The sequence below is a fragment of the Leptonychotes weddellii genome, chromosome 12 (assembly GCF_054177405.1).
Source record: "Leptonychotes weddellii isolate Sample4059 chromosome 12, ASM5417740v2, whole genome shotgun sequence".
NCBI classification, from domain to species: Eukaryota; Metazoa; Chordata; class Mammalia; order Carnivora; family Phocidae; genus Leptonychotes; species Leptonychotes weddellii.
The window spans coordinates 11,691,638-11,705,872 of record NC_138380.1 but is presented as its reverse complement, the minus strand read 5'-3'; the positions used below and the strand labels follow the sequence as shown (position 1 = coordinate 11,705,872).

At 38.7% G+C, this 14,235-nt stretch overlaps 1 long non-coding RNA gene across 1 annotated transcript in view; it reads left to right on the top strand.

Moving 5' to 3' along the window:
* The first annotated feature begins 4,256 nt into the window (after positions 1-4,256).
* Positions 4,257-14,235, top strand: part of LOC145716391 (uncharacterized) — a 31,072-nt gene continuing 21,093 nt past the window's right edge. Inside the window, exon 1 of the long non-coding RNA XR_014139025.1 lies at positions 4,257-4,269. This is a non-coding gene — a long non-coding RNA (uncharacterized LOC145716391). The remainder of the gene's footprint in view (positions 4,270-14,235) is intronic.

Below are 14,235 nucleotides of genomic sequence, written 5' to 3'. Positions count from 1 at the left end.
GACAGCGAGAGAGGGAACACAAGCAGGGGGAGTGGGTGAGGGAGAAGCAGGCTTCCCGCTGAGCAGGGAGCCCGATGTGGGGCTCGATCCCAGGACCCTGGGACCATGACCTGAGCCAAAGGCAGTTGCTTAATGACTGAGCCACCCAGGCACCCCTATTTTATAAAATTCTGTCATGGAAGTAATGTGGGGCCAGGAGCAAATGGTCAAGAAAAAATTCTTGAGGCATTTTTGGTGCAAAAAGTGCTTTTATTATAGCATGGGGACATGGTCCGTGGGCACAAAGAGTTGCCATTTTGGGGTGTGAAGCTAATGGTTATATGCTTAGTGCTCAAGGGGGAGGGGATGTGCATGGAGTATTAGATCATAAACGTCTTCAAATTTCTACTTGTAAAACTACTTTTGCAAGATTCCTCTGGTGCTTATCATTCAGCTTGATATTAACTATCAGTGAGATGTACAGGCAGTCAAGAGACCCTTTAAGAATGTAGCAACCAGGGATGCCTCGTGGCTCAGTCGGTTAAGCGTCTGCATTTGGCTCAGGTCATGATCCCTGGGTTCTGGGATCGAGTTCCGCATTGGGCTCCTTGTTCAGTGGGGAGCCTGCTTCTCCCTCTGCCTGCCACTCTTCCTGCTTGTGCTCTCTCCCTCTCTCTCTGACAAATAAATAAATAAAATCTTCGGGGGGGGGTAAAAAAAAGAATGTAGCAACCAGTACATACTTGATCCTTATTGGAACTATGCAGGCTATAGGTCAGCCTCCTGGGCTAACAGTGAACATTTTTCTGCATCTGTCCCTCATCAGGAATATATAAATACTACAATCCTGACCTTTTGTCACCTTTTAATATGTTTGTATTGTCTGCCTCTTACTAACAAAAAATGAAATTATGTGCCGGCTGCCAGACTGACTAATTATACTTTTATTTTATTTTATTTTTTTTAAGATTTTATTTATTTGCGAGAGGGAGAATGAGAGACAGAGAGCATGAGAGGGAGGAGGGTCAGAGGGAGAAGCAGACTCCCTGCTGAGCAGGGAGCCCGATGCGGGACTCGATCCCAGGACTCCAGGATCATGACCTGAGCCGAAGGCAGTCGCTTAACCAACTGAGCCACCCAGGCGCCCCTAATTATACTTTTATTCTTCAGTAAATATATAGGAAAACATTTTATTGTAATTTCAAAGGAACTGATTATGAAAGAGGACTTCATCTGTCTCCATTTTCACCTGTCTGTACTTTAAAAAAAAAAAATTTAGTTAGGGGCACCTGGGTGGCACAGTTAAGCGTCCGACTCTTGGTTTTGGCTCAGGTCGTGATTTCAGGGTTGTGAGATCAAACCCTGAGTTGGGCTCTGTGCTCAGCATGGAGTTTGCTTGGGATTCTTTCTCCCTCTGCCCCTTGCTTCTCCTCTCTCTCTCTCAAAATAAATAAATAAGTCTTTAAAAAAATATTTATTTTAAGTAATCTCTACATCTAATGTGGGGCTCAAACTCATGAACCCAAGATCAAGAGTCACATGCTCCTGGGAATGAGTCAACCAGGCACCCTAGTCTGTACTTTCTAACTGATGAAGTTCTTCTTTCCAGCCTATTTCTTAACTCAGGCAAAAGACCCTGTGGACAGGGTGCCTGGCTGGGCTCAGTGACTAGCATGTGACTCTTGATTTCAGGGTTGTGACTTCAAGCCCCATGTTGAGTATAGAGCCTACTTAATTTAAAACAAAAAACAAACAAAGAAACAAAATAACCCCTGTGGGCAAAGCATCGCATAATGGGAACCAAAACTAACCCCTCAAGCAATAAGAACTGCCCTGAGCCAGCAAGACCCAGCATGACTGACTCCAACATAAGGATTGACTTGACCTTTACTGCCCACCTGCACATACCTACCGACCTTTGTTCCACAATTTCTTTATATAAACCTAGAAGTATTTTCAGCACTTTGGAGACAGTCTTTGAAAGGCGAGTCTGCTGTCCTCCTGGTGTGGGCCTCACTGAAATAAATCCCTTTCTTGTTTGACCGCCGCTCGTCTCTCTGCCTTTGGATTTTGTCAGCAGTGAGTGGCCAGACCTGGTCTGTTTGGGGTCCCCAGAGCCAGGTGCTCTTGCACCTCTGTGCCCTGGTTACAAATGTGAGCTATTACAGCATTTTTATATGTGATTCTTATTTAGTTATTTCTGAAAGGTGAAAACCAAAGTTCAGTACACACCTAGACATACTTACTGAAGGAACACTGTGCCTTTATCATACCCTAATTCATAAATAATATTTATTTATTATGTTTTACTATTATGAATTAAGTACTGAGAAAAAACACATAGCTTTATTCTTATAAAAGTGTATAAGCTAATTTTATTAGTTCCTATATCATTTTAATCTTGATTTCTTATAATTGAGCTTATGAAGATACATTTGGTAGTCTGTTTCTCAGTTTTTAGAAAATATACATCCAAGTACATATTTTAACACATTTATTTGAATTGAAAATTGTCAGACTTTTTCTTTTTTTTTTTTTTAAGATTTTATTTATTCATTTGAGAGAGAGTGCAAGAGAGAGCATGAGCTGGGGACGGGGGGGAGAGGGGCAGAGGAAGAGGGAGCAGACTCTCCATTGAGGAGGGAGCCCATGGGACTCAGTCCCAGGACCCTGGGATCATGACCTGAGCTGAAGGCAGATGCTTGACTGAGCCACCCAGGCGCCCCAGACATTTTCTTTGACAATGAGGATTGACTTTTTTTTTTTTTAATTTTTATTATTTTGGTAGGTAGAGACAGCCTTTTAAAATTTTTATTTAACGGGGCACCTGGGTGGCTCAGTCGTTAAGCGTCTGCCTTCGGCTCAGGTCATGATCCCAGGGTCCTGGGATTGAGCCCTGCTTCGGGCTCCCTGCTTAACGGGAGGCCTGCTTCTCCCTCTCCCACTCCCCCTGCTTGTGTTCCCTCTCTCCCTGTCTCACTCTCTGTCAAATAAATAAGTAAGTAAATAAATAAATAAATAAATAAAATCTTTTAAAAAAAATTCCACATAGGAGTGAAATCGTATGATAATTGTCTTTCTTTGACTGACTTATTTTGCTTAGCATAATACCCTCTAGTTCCATCCACGTTGTTGCAAATGGTAAGATGTCATTTTTTTTGATCCCTAAGGAATATTCTATTGTATATATATGCCACATCTTCTTTATCCACTTGTCTGTTGATGGACATCTGGGCTCTTTCAATAGTATTGCCTTTTTGGTATATTTCCCAGACATTGTGAAAGTGAATGATTACATAATAATAATAATAGTATAATAGTATAATAATAATAAATAATAGAACAATAATTTGAACTCAAATTTTAGTTTCTTTTTTGGAATAAAGGAGCATTATTTTTGAGTTGCAAAAATTCTGTCTTCCTTGGTATTACTCTGTTTTTTCTCCTACGTTCCCCATCCAATCATAGCTAGTAAAATCAGACAGACAGAAGGCATGAGGACACTTTCTTCTCGCATCTTTTGTGGAAGGTTTAGCAGCTGACAGTAACTGTTCCAGGTCAATATATTCTTTTAAAAGTCAGGTTGAAAACAACTGTATGTTTTCAGGAAAATCGAAGGCAAAACTAGTCAAGGTATCAGCTGGTACAGCATTTCAAGTAATTTTTATGATAGACTTCTTTTTTTAAAGGTTTTATTTATAAGTAATCTCTACACCCATCATGGGGCTCGAACTCACAACCCTGAGATCAAGAGTTGCATGCTCTACCAACTGAACCAGTCAGGTGCCCCTGTGATAGATTTCTATGTAATTTTTGGCACAGAACATGGAATGAGTTCAAAGGATTGGGTGATATTGCTATAACCCAGCTTTTCCCATTCCCATCTACTTACTAATGTGAACAAAGTTTCTCAGTGCTTACATCCAGGTAAGTGAAAACAGGAATAAAATTGATGCTAGCTCATTCAAGCAATAAATAATAGTCATACATGGATACATTAAGCAAATGTAGAAAACTTTATCTGTTAAGAGATGTATTAAATTTTTTTGTTTATAAGCATTTATCAAAATTTATATTTAAGTTGTTTAAATATATTGTTTGATATTTGCGTACAAAAAATCATACTGATAATCCAAATGAAAAATATTTTTAACGTATTGTTTTTTAGTCACAGAAGTTTAAAAAATTGAAATTTAAGTACAAATATTTTGTTGCAGAGAAATGTAATAGAAGATCAAGAAGTGACTTTCAAGCCTAGAAATATATTAGGATAAGATAAAATTTCACGAGGTGAGTAATGTATCTTCAAGGAGAAAAAGGAATAGTATAAATTTTCCCACTACTAAAGAAGGTCTTATTCATATATTTTAATTTTTTTTTGAGAATTTTTTATTGTTATGTTTATTTTATGTTACAGCATTAGTTTTTGATGTAGTGTTCCATGATTCATTGTTTGTGCATAACACCCAGTGCTCCATGCAGAACGTGCCCTCCTCAATACCCATCACCAGGCTAACCCATCCTCCCACTCCCCTCCCCTCTAGAACCCTCAGTTTGTTTTTCAGAGTCCATCATCTCTCATGGTTCGTCTACCCCTCCGATTTCCCCCCCTTCATTCTTCCCCTCCTGCTGTCTTCTTCTTCTTTTTTTTTTCTTAACATATATTGCATTATTTGTTTCAGAGGTACAGGTCTGTGATTATTCATATATTTTTAAAATAAATGATTAATATGAAATTATTATTACATTGGACATTGAAAAAGTGATGTAATCATTTAAAATTTAATTTAAAAGTTCAACATTGGTAATACACTGCTACAATTTGCTACTCTTTAAATTTATAATGCAAAATTCTAGATGCCCACTGAAACTGTGTGAAGGAGCACATGGTTTTGCAAATTCTCTTGGTTTATGAACAAAAGTTTGAAGATTATTGGTATTATATTTTACACTATATTTTCTAAGGCTGTTTCCACAAGTGCTAACTGGAAAATTAAGGCAATTGCCTAGGATTAATTACTCTTTCCTGATACCTTTTATTTTGGTGAGAAATAATTGCAGGAAAAGAGTTGTGTATCTGTCATTTATCTGAGTAGTTGTTTCATTTTCATATATATGGAAATATTTATTCTAATTTAAGTTATGGATACAGAAAAGCAAAATTCTCTTCTGATGGCACATGCTATGCAGTACAAATGACTTTCATCCTTCCTTGTTGGTTCTGTTAGTCCATTCTCATGTTTGTTGTATATTGTTTCAAAGAAGTTGATAAATAAGGGAGAAAGAAATCTTAGCAATGTAAGAAAAATTATTGTCCTGCAGTGGGTGTGGAGATTACTTAAAAATAAAGTCATTTTTTTAAAAGATTTTATTTATTTATTTGACAGAGAGAGAGAGAGAACAAGCAAGGGGAGTGGGAGAGGGAGAAGCAGGCTCCTTGCTGAGCAGGGAGCTCCATGCGGAACTCGATCCCAGAACCCTGGGATCATGACCTGAGCTGAAGGCAGACACTTAACTGACTGAGCCAGCCAGGTGCCCCTTAAAAATAAAATCTTAAAAAAATTATCTCTTTATCAAAATTATTTAAATACATATCCCCTCACATCGATGCACTTAAAAATGTCAAATTCGGGAGCCTGGGTGGCTCAGTTGGTTAAGCGACTGCCTTCGGCTCAGGTCATGATCCTGGAGTCCCTGGATCGAGTCCCGCATCGGGCTCCCTGCTCGGCAGGGAGTCTGCTTCTCCCTCTGACCCTCCCCCCTCTTGTGCTCTCTCTCTCTCACTCTTTCTCTCAAATAAATAAATAAAATCTTTAAAAAATAAAAAAATAAAAAAAATAAAAAATAATTAAAATGTCAAATTCTTGTGAAAGGGTTTAACAGCACATAGGTATCATATGAGAACACATTACCAAAGGATTTGTACACCTTCCTAGTTCCTTTGTTTTCTGGGCTTCCCCAGCCCTTTATTTTAAGCCTAGAACCATATAAATCCACTTATTCTCTACTCTTTATGTTACAGTTGTCTTTACAGAGAATGTTCTCAACAGTCCTGAATATTTTAAATAAATTAAAGGAGAAAGAGTCTATTTTATTTACCCAGATACTTACCATGGCTATTTTTTCTTCATTCCTGAAGTTCCAAGTGTCCCTCCTGTATAATTTCCTTTTAGCCTGAAGAACTTCTTTTATCACTTCTCTTAAATCAGGCCTGATGGTGACAAATTCTCTTATTTTTCCTGTATGTGAGAATGTCTTTATTTTACTGTTATTCCTGAAGGATATTTCACCTGAGCTAGAATCCTGGGTTGACAGTTCTTTTTATTCAATTCTTAAAAATGTTATTCCACTGTCTTCTGGTCTCCATGGTTTCTGATGAAGAATCAACAGTCATTCAAGTAGTTGTTCGTCTGTACTTATTGTGTCATTTTTTTCCCCTCCTGACTGCTGTCAAGATTTAAGAAAAAAACTTTGGGGTTTAGAACTTTGATTTTGGTGTCTGTCATGATTTTCTTTGCATTTGCCCTGCTTGGGGTTCCTTGGGTTTCTTGAGTCTGTATATTTACATCTTCATAAGACATATCAAGGCCATTATTTCTTCAAAAGATCTTTTTGTACTAATTTATTTCTCCTAGCCTTGTAGGACTCCAGTGACACAAATGTTAGATTATTTGATAATATTATACTCATTTTTCTTCCTCTCTGTTCTTCAGACTGGATAACTTCTATTTATCTACCTTCAATCTAATCTTTGATTTCACTGACTCTTTCCTTTGTCATTGTCTCTCTTCTGCTGTCAAATCATCCAATTACTTTTTAATTTCAGGTATTTTACTTTTCAGTCCTAAAATTTACATTTGAGTCTTTTCTATTATTTCTATTATTTTGAAAGAGCTTCTGTATTTCTGTTCACTTAAAAAGTATTTACCTTTGCAGCATCTGGGTGGCTCAGTCAGTTAAGCATCCAACTCTTGATTTTGGCTCAGGTCATGATATCAGGGTTGTGAGTGAGATCAAGCCCCATGCTGGGCTCTGGGCTGGGCATGGAGCCTGCTTAGGATTCTCTCTCTCCCCCTCTCCCTCCACCCCTCCCCCCCGATCTCTCTCTCTCTCAAAAGAAAGTATTTACCTTCATGAAGCATGACTATAATGGCTACTTTAAAGTCTTTAATATTTCCAACATCTAGGTTGTCTTGGGGTTGACATCTCTTGATTTTCTTTTCCCTTGAGAATGGATCAGTTTCCTGGTTTTTTTGTATGTTATGTAACTTTGGATTCAGTCAAATCTTTGGATATTCAGACTGTGAATTCTTTGTTGCTTTCTATGTCATTTCAATTTTCAAAGTCTTTGCAATGCTGCTTTGGGTCAGTTTTAAGCATGTGCAGGTTTGGGGGTGAGCCCAGGAATGGGGTCTGTTCATACAGAGAATTAGGAATCCCTTTCACTATCTTTCTGCTCTCTAAGAGTTCCCTCACTCTCTATGGCTCCTAGGGGCCTCTTTTCCTTGTTCTCTTGCTCTAAAGAAGGTTTCTCTCAAAATTTTAGCCACCTGCACTGTTATGCAGTTCTGTATGAGTAGGGCCACCCCTGGGGCCAAGCAGTGAGGAAAAAGAGAAAAATGACAAGGATTCTCTGCAGTCTTTAGATGACAATGCCCTTTCCCCCACTTCCTTCATTCAGAATGATAGCTTATCCTTTGAGGTTTTAGATGTCTGTTCTACCACCACTACTCTAGTGCAGCCTAATGACTGGGACTAACCTTGGGACAAGGCTGGAAAAGAAAAAAGAAAGAAAAAGCTATTCTCTACCCTTTCTGGCTCAGTGCTACCTTTCCTAGTCCTCAGGACAATAAGATAGTGTATCCCTTAGAGTTTTTTGTTGCCTGTGCCTGCTGCACAGTTCCTTTCTTGGGCCACCATTGGATGAAAGCTGTGAGATAAAAGAGGAAAACTGTAGGGACAGATCAGTGGTTGCTAGGGGCTGGTGGTGAGGGGAGGGGATTGACCTCAAGGGGGTGTGAAGGAATTTTTTGGTAATAGAATTGTTTTGTTTTTTTTTTAAAGATTTTATTTATTTATTTGACAGAGAGAGACACAGCGAGAGAGGGAACACAAGCAGGGGGAGTGGGAGAGAGAGAAGCAGGCTCCCCGCAGAGCAGGGAGCCCGATGTGGGACTCCATCCCAGGACCCTGGGATCATGACCTGAGCCGAAGGTAGTCGCTCAACCGACTGAGCCACCCAGGCGCCCTAGAATTGTTTTTTGATTATGTTAGTGGGTACATGACTTTATGTTTGCCCAAAACTCATCAAACTCTAAACCTAATGATGCTGAATTTTATGATATCTAAATTATACTTCAATACATCTAAATTATAAAAAAAGAGGTATTCTTTTAATGACTTTTTGAATCAATGCTTCCTTTACTTTTTCCTTTTTAAAGTTTACATTTTGCTCAGTAAAAACATTATACAGATATAGCTAAAGCTCTGTCTCTCCTACTCTTTCTCTCACTTTCCCACTTCCCAGAGATAACCAGTGTTCTGAAATTGGGGTGCATCATTTCCATGCATGCATTTTTATTTTTAGGAATACATATGTGTGTGTAACTATTTTTTTAAGATTTTATTTTATTTATTTTTAAATTTATTTATTTTAGAGAGAGAAAGAGTGCATGAGTTGGGGGAGGGGCAGAGGGGGAGGGAAAGAATCCCAAGCAGACTGCACACTGAGCACAGAGCCTGATGTGGGGCTTGATCCCATGACCCTGAGATCATGACCTGAGCCAAAACCAAGAGTCATATGCTCAACTGACTGAGCCATCCAGGCACCCCTAAGTTTTTATTTTTAAATAATCTCTACACCCAACATGGGGCTCAAACTTACAACTCCAAGATTGAATCACATGCTTCACCGACTGAACCAGCCAGGGGCCCCACTATTTTTTGTTTAAAATAGATGGTATTATTCTGTATGTATCTTTTGCAGCTTGTCTTGTCGCTTAAAATTGTGTTTTTGAGATTTATCCATGTTGACATATATACATCTAATTCATTCATTTAAACTTATATAGAGTATTCCACTGTATGAATAAATTACAGTTATTTAACCATTTTACACTAAGGGACATTTAAGTTGTTTTGAGTTTTTTATTTTTTGTTATCAGAAACAAGGATCCAGTGAACTTGCTTGTACAAATCACCTTTAGCACATGTACAAGAATCTCTTTAAATGAGGCACCTGGAAATGTTGTTGCTGGTTATTGCTGGTTATGGCTTTCAACTTTATCAGGCATCACTAAATTGATCTCAAAAAATGCTTGTACCAATATATCCTACTAGTGATATATAAATGGCCCTATTTCTCCACATCTAATATTTCATATAATCATGTACCTATACTATATTACTAGTAAGACTGGGCATCATTTATCTCTATAACTCCTCTTCCCTCCCTTTCTCACTCAAAGCTCTTCCTTCTTCCGAATTATTTATCTGAATAAATGACACCATTATTATTCCAGATGTTCGAGCCAGAAATCTGGGTGGCCTCTGACTTCTCACCCCTCCTCTCCCACATCCATCCTCCAAGTCCCCTTTGCCTTTATTTCTTGCCCACGATATTATAACCTCCTAACTAGTCTCCTTACTCCAGTGTACTCCTTTCGTAGATTCTTCTCATTATAGGAAGAAGCATCTTTCTGAAGCACCAATCTGATTGTGTCATCGCCCACCTCCACCCCAGCGTCCTGCTACGGCTTCCCATCATCCAGACTCTGGCCCAGCTTACAGGTCTTCCTCCCCTGGCCTCTGTGCCTGCAGCCTCACACCTCTCTGCTCCTGTCCTCACAATCCCTACTCCAGTTTCCCAGAGCCACTCTCAGTTTCAGGGGATCTCTCTGCCCAGAACACTCTTCCTCCTTTCTCCTCATGCTAATCCCACCTTGCCCTCAGCAGAGATATCACTTCCTTTGGGAAGCCTTCCCTGATGCTCTCAGATTGTGTTTGGTGACTTGTGTGTGTGTGTGTGTGTGTGTGTACTTAAGGACAGCACAGCATAAATGGAACAACAGTGGGCTTTGGAGCCAGAGGGCCTGGGTTAGAATCCTGGCTCTCCTATTTCCTAACTCTCATTCTGGGCAAGCTCATTTCTTCATGACTCAGTTTTGTTACCTGAAGAATGGCAATAATACTGGTACTTCCCTCAGAGACTGCTGTGAGAATCAAAGAAATTAATATGCCTAATCAGCTTAGAATGGTGCCTGTCACAAAGTGAATGCTTAGTGAATATTAGCTATATAAAAAATAGTACTCATTCCTTTATATTTATTTGTTTACTTGTTTGTATTCTGCACTTTGGACTCCATAGGGTAGATCTGGTAGCGTTTGGTTTGTGATCGTATCCTTTAAGGCTAGTATAGAGATTGATCCACAGTAAAGTTTCGATGAGAATTTACGGATTGATTGAAAGAATGTGTGAGTAAATGAAGAAGATATTTTTGAATCCAATTTGGCTTAAAAAAAATGTTCTGTAGCTATTTCTAATTTTATCAATTTTTTTTAATTGCTTTTGTTTCTGGTCTTTAGCCAGCTTCTCTTAATCAAGCACCACGTGAACAGCACATCATAGATTCTTCTCAATATTTGCTTGTTAAGTGTTAGTCCCTGTCTCTTTTTCTTAAACTTCACTAATGGGATAATTACCTCAGCCCCTCCCAGGGAGTCTGCTATCTGCTTACAGGAATTCTAGAAGCCCCTCCTCCTCCTCCTCCTCCTCCTCAAGGCATTATTTGCAATCCCACTCATTGCTAATTAAAACAGGATAGATGTCATATAGCTTAGCTTTAGCGGACCAATTTTACTGTTCCAAAATAATCTCATTCCCAAGCCTGTACCTGTTCTTATGGTGGTTCTTATAGGATGAGATGGTATAGCAGAGTGGTTAAGAACATAGGCTATGAAGCTAGACTCCCTGGATTCGAATTTTGGCTCTGCCCTTTACCAGCTGTGTGACCTTAAGTGACTTACTTAACCTCTCTGTGCCTAAATCTTGGGAATGTTATTTAACCTCTCTGTGCCCTAATTTCCTCATCTTTCAAATTGGCTCTTGCTAGTACCTATTTCCTAAGATTCTGCTGAGGAATAAATATAGTATTATATTTAAAGCACTTAGAACAGTGTCTGACACATAATTAATACTTAGTAAAAGCTGATTACAATTATAATTATGTTGTTGTTTCCTTTCCTATAATGTCCTGTCCTTTCCTTTCTATATTATCTATTCAAAAGGCTCAGATTAAGTTCCATGTCTGATCCAAAACCATCCTAACTATTTTGGGTTCTTTTTTTAAAATTTTAATTCCAATATAGTTAATATACAGTGTTAAATTAGTTGCAAGTGTACAATATAGTGATTCAACAATTCTATATATTACTCAGTGCTCATCAAGATAAGTGGACTCTTAATCCCCTTCACCTATTTCACCCATCCCCCTCCCACCTCCCCTCTGGTAATCTTCTGTTTGTTCTTTATAGTTAAGAGTCTGTTTTTTTGGTTTGTCTCTCTTTTTTCCCCACTTTGTTTGTTTTATTTTTTGAATTCCACATATGAGTGAAATCACATGGTATTTGTCTTTCTCAGACTGACTTAGACCTATTTTCCTTAGCATTACTCTCTAAGTCCATCCATGTTGTTGCAAATGGCAAGATTTCATTTTTTTTTTTATGGCTGAATAACATTTCATTGTGTATATATATACCACCTCTTCTTTATCCATTCATCTATCAATGGACAGACACTTGGACTGCTTCTATAATTTGGCTATGGTAAATAATACTGCAATAAACATAGGGGTGCATGTATACTTTTGAATTAGTGTTTTCATGTTCTTTGGTAAATCCCCAGTAGTGTGATTATTGGATCATATGATAATTCTATCTTTAATTTTTTGATAAGCCTCCATACTGTTTTCCACAGTGGCTGCACCAGTTTGCATTCCCACCAGCGATGCACGTAGGTTCCTTTTCCTCTACATCCTTGTCAACATTTGTTGTTTCTTGTGTTGTTGATTTTAGCCATTCTGACAGGTGTGAGGTGATATTTCATTGTGGTTTTGATTTGCATTTCCCTGATGACAAGGGATGTTAAGCATCTTTTCATGCATCTGTTGGCCGTCTGGATCATGTCTCTTTGGAGAAATGTCTGTTCATGTCTCCTGCTTATTTTTGAATTGGATTATTTCATTTTGGGGGCATTGAGCTGTATAAGTTCTTTATATATTTTGGATGCTAACCCTTTATCAGGTATGTCATTTGCAAATATCTTCTCTCATTCAGTAGTTGTCTTTTAGTTTTGTTGATTGTTTCCCTGGCTGTGCAGAAGCTTTTTATTTTGATATGGTCCCAATAGTTTATTTTTGCTTTTGTTGCCCTTGCCTCAGGAAACATATCTAGAAAAATGTTGCTATGGCCGATGTCAGAGGGATTACTGCCTCTGCTCTCTTCTAGAATGTTTATGGTTTCAGCTCTCACATTTAGGTCCTTGTATTTTTATTTTATTTTATTTTATTTTTTAGCTCCTTGTATTTTTAGTTATTACTGATGTCCCTTCCCTCTACATTCGTATAATGTGATCCACATCATTTAACCCAAGTAGGTATTAAAGTCTTTTAGCCTCCCCCTTCCCCAACTGCAGAGTGACTTCTCTGAAAGCAGGAGGTGTGTCTTGTTTGAACTCTCTTTGAGTCCCAGTCTCATCTCTTTAAGGATGGGAAATTTCTACTTGAGTGTCCCACCACTGCCTCAAGGACCATGTGCGAGGTATTCTCATTTGCACCTTTATATGCACCTGCCACTCTTCTCTACCCTGCTCTGTGCTTTAGGAGGTTGACCTCCTTGGACTGTATTTCATTGTGTCCAGGCATTGGGAGGCATCAGCAAGAGATTAGAGGGTGGAGAGGAGAGGGTTTGGGATATTTATCCCCTTGGGTCCCTCCAGCCTGGGTGGCTACATCCCTTCCCACAAAGCCACAGCTGCTAGGCAGTCCTCTCCTACAGCCACAACTCTTGCTGAGTTCTGGTAACTTCTGCGCCGCCCCCTACAACTGTCAGGTCAAGGGATGATAGCAGCTTTGTGCCATTTGGGGTGCTTCATCACCCCTTGTTAGTTTTCTTAACAGCCCATACTTATGTGCCTTCGTTTATACGTCTTTAAATTCTCTTCAGTTCTCTCCATCGTGCCAGTGTATCTACCTGGGGCGCTTCTAGCTTCTTCTCTTATATTTCTCTAATTTCTGTCAATGGTATTATCAGCACTTTACTTGTATAAGCATGACATTTTATTTATTTACTTATTTATTTATTTATGGGGGGAGGGATAAAGGGAGAGGGAGAGAGAGAATCTTAAGCAGGCTCCATGCCCATCATGGAGCCCGACGTGGGGCTCAATCTCATGACCTTGAGATCATAACCTGAGCCGAAATCAAGATTTACATTACATATGTAATTGCATTATATGTAAATAACTTTGGATTCACAAATGTTTAAGGTCTTCTTTTTTAATCCTATGTTATTAGTTTTTCTTACCTTATTTCACCATCCAAGAACTCCAGTAAAATGTTAGATAGAATTGGTGTTTAGAGGAATCCTGTTTCGTACGTGATCTCTAAGAGGGAGTTTCCAGCTTTCTGCCATTAAGTATAATGCTTGCTGAGATTTACTACAGACATCATTTATCAGATTACATTTTTTGTCTTTATTTCAACTTTCCTAAGAGTTTTTTAAATCATGAATCTATGTTGAAAGCTAGCAAGTATTTTTATGCATTTATTGATATGATCATATTATTTTTTAAAATCCTTTTTTCTGTTAATGTAGTAAATTGTACTAATTGATTTTCTTTTCATTCCTGGAATAAATCCAACTTGGTTAAGACATGCAGTTCTTTTTCTGTGTTTTCTGTATTTCTGTTCAGTTTACAAATATTTTGGTTAAGAATTTGTATCTAGGGATGACTGGGTGGCTCAGTCAGTTAACTGTCTGCCTTCAGCTCAGGTCATGATCCCAGGGTCCTGGGATCGAGCCCCATATTGGGCTCCTTGGTCAGTGGGGAGCCTGCTTCTCCCTCTGCCCACTGCTTCCCCTGCTTGTGCTCTCTCTCTCTCTGATAAATAAATAAGTAAAATCTTTATAAAAGAATTTTGTATCGGGTGCCTGGGTGGCTCAGTTGGTTAAGCAACTGCCTTCGGCTCAGGTCATGAT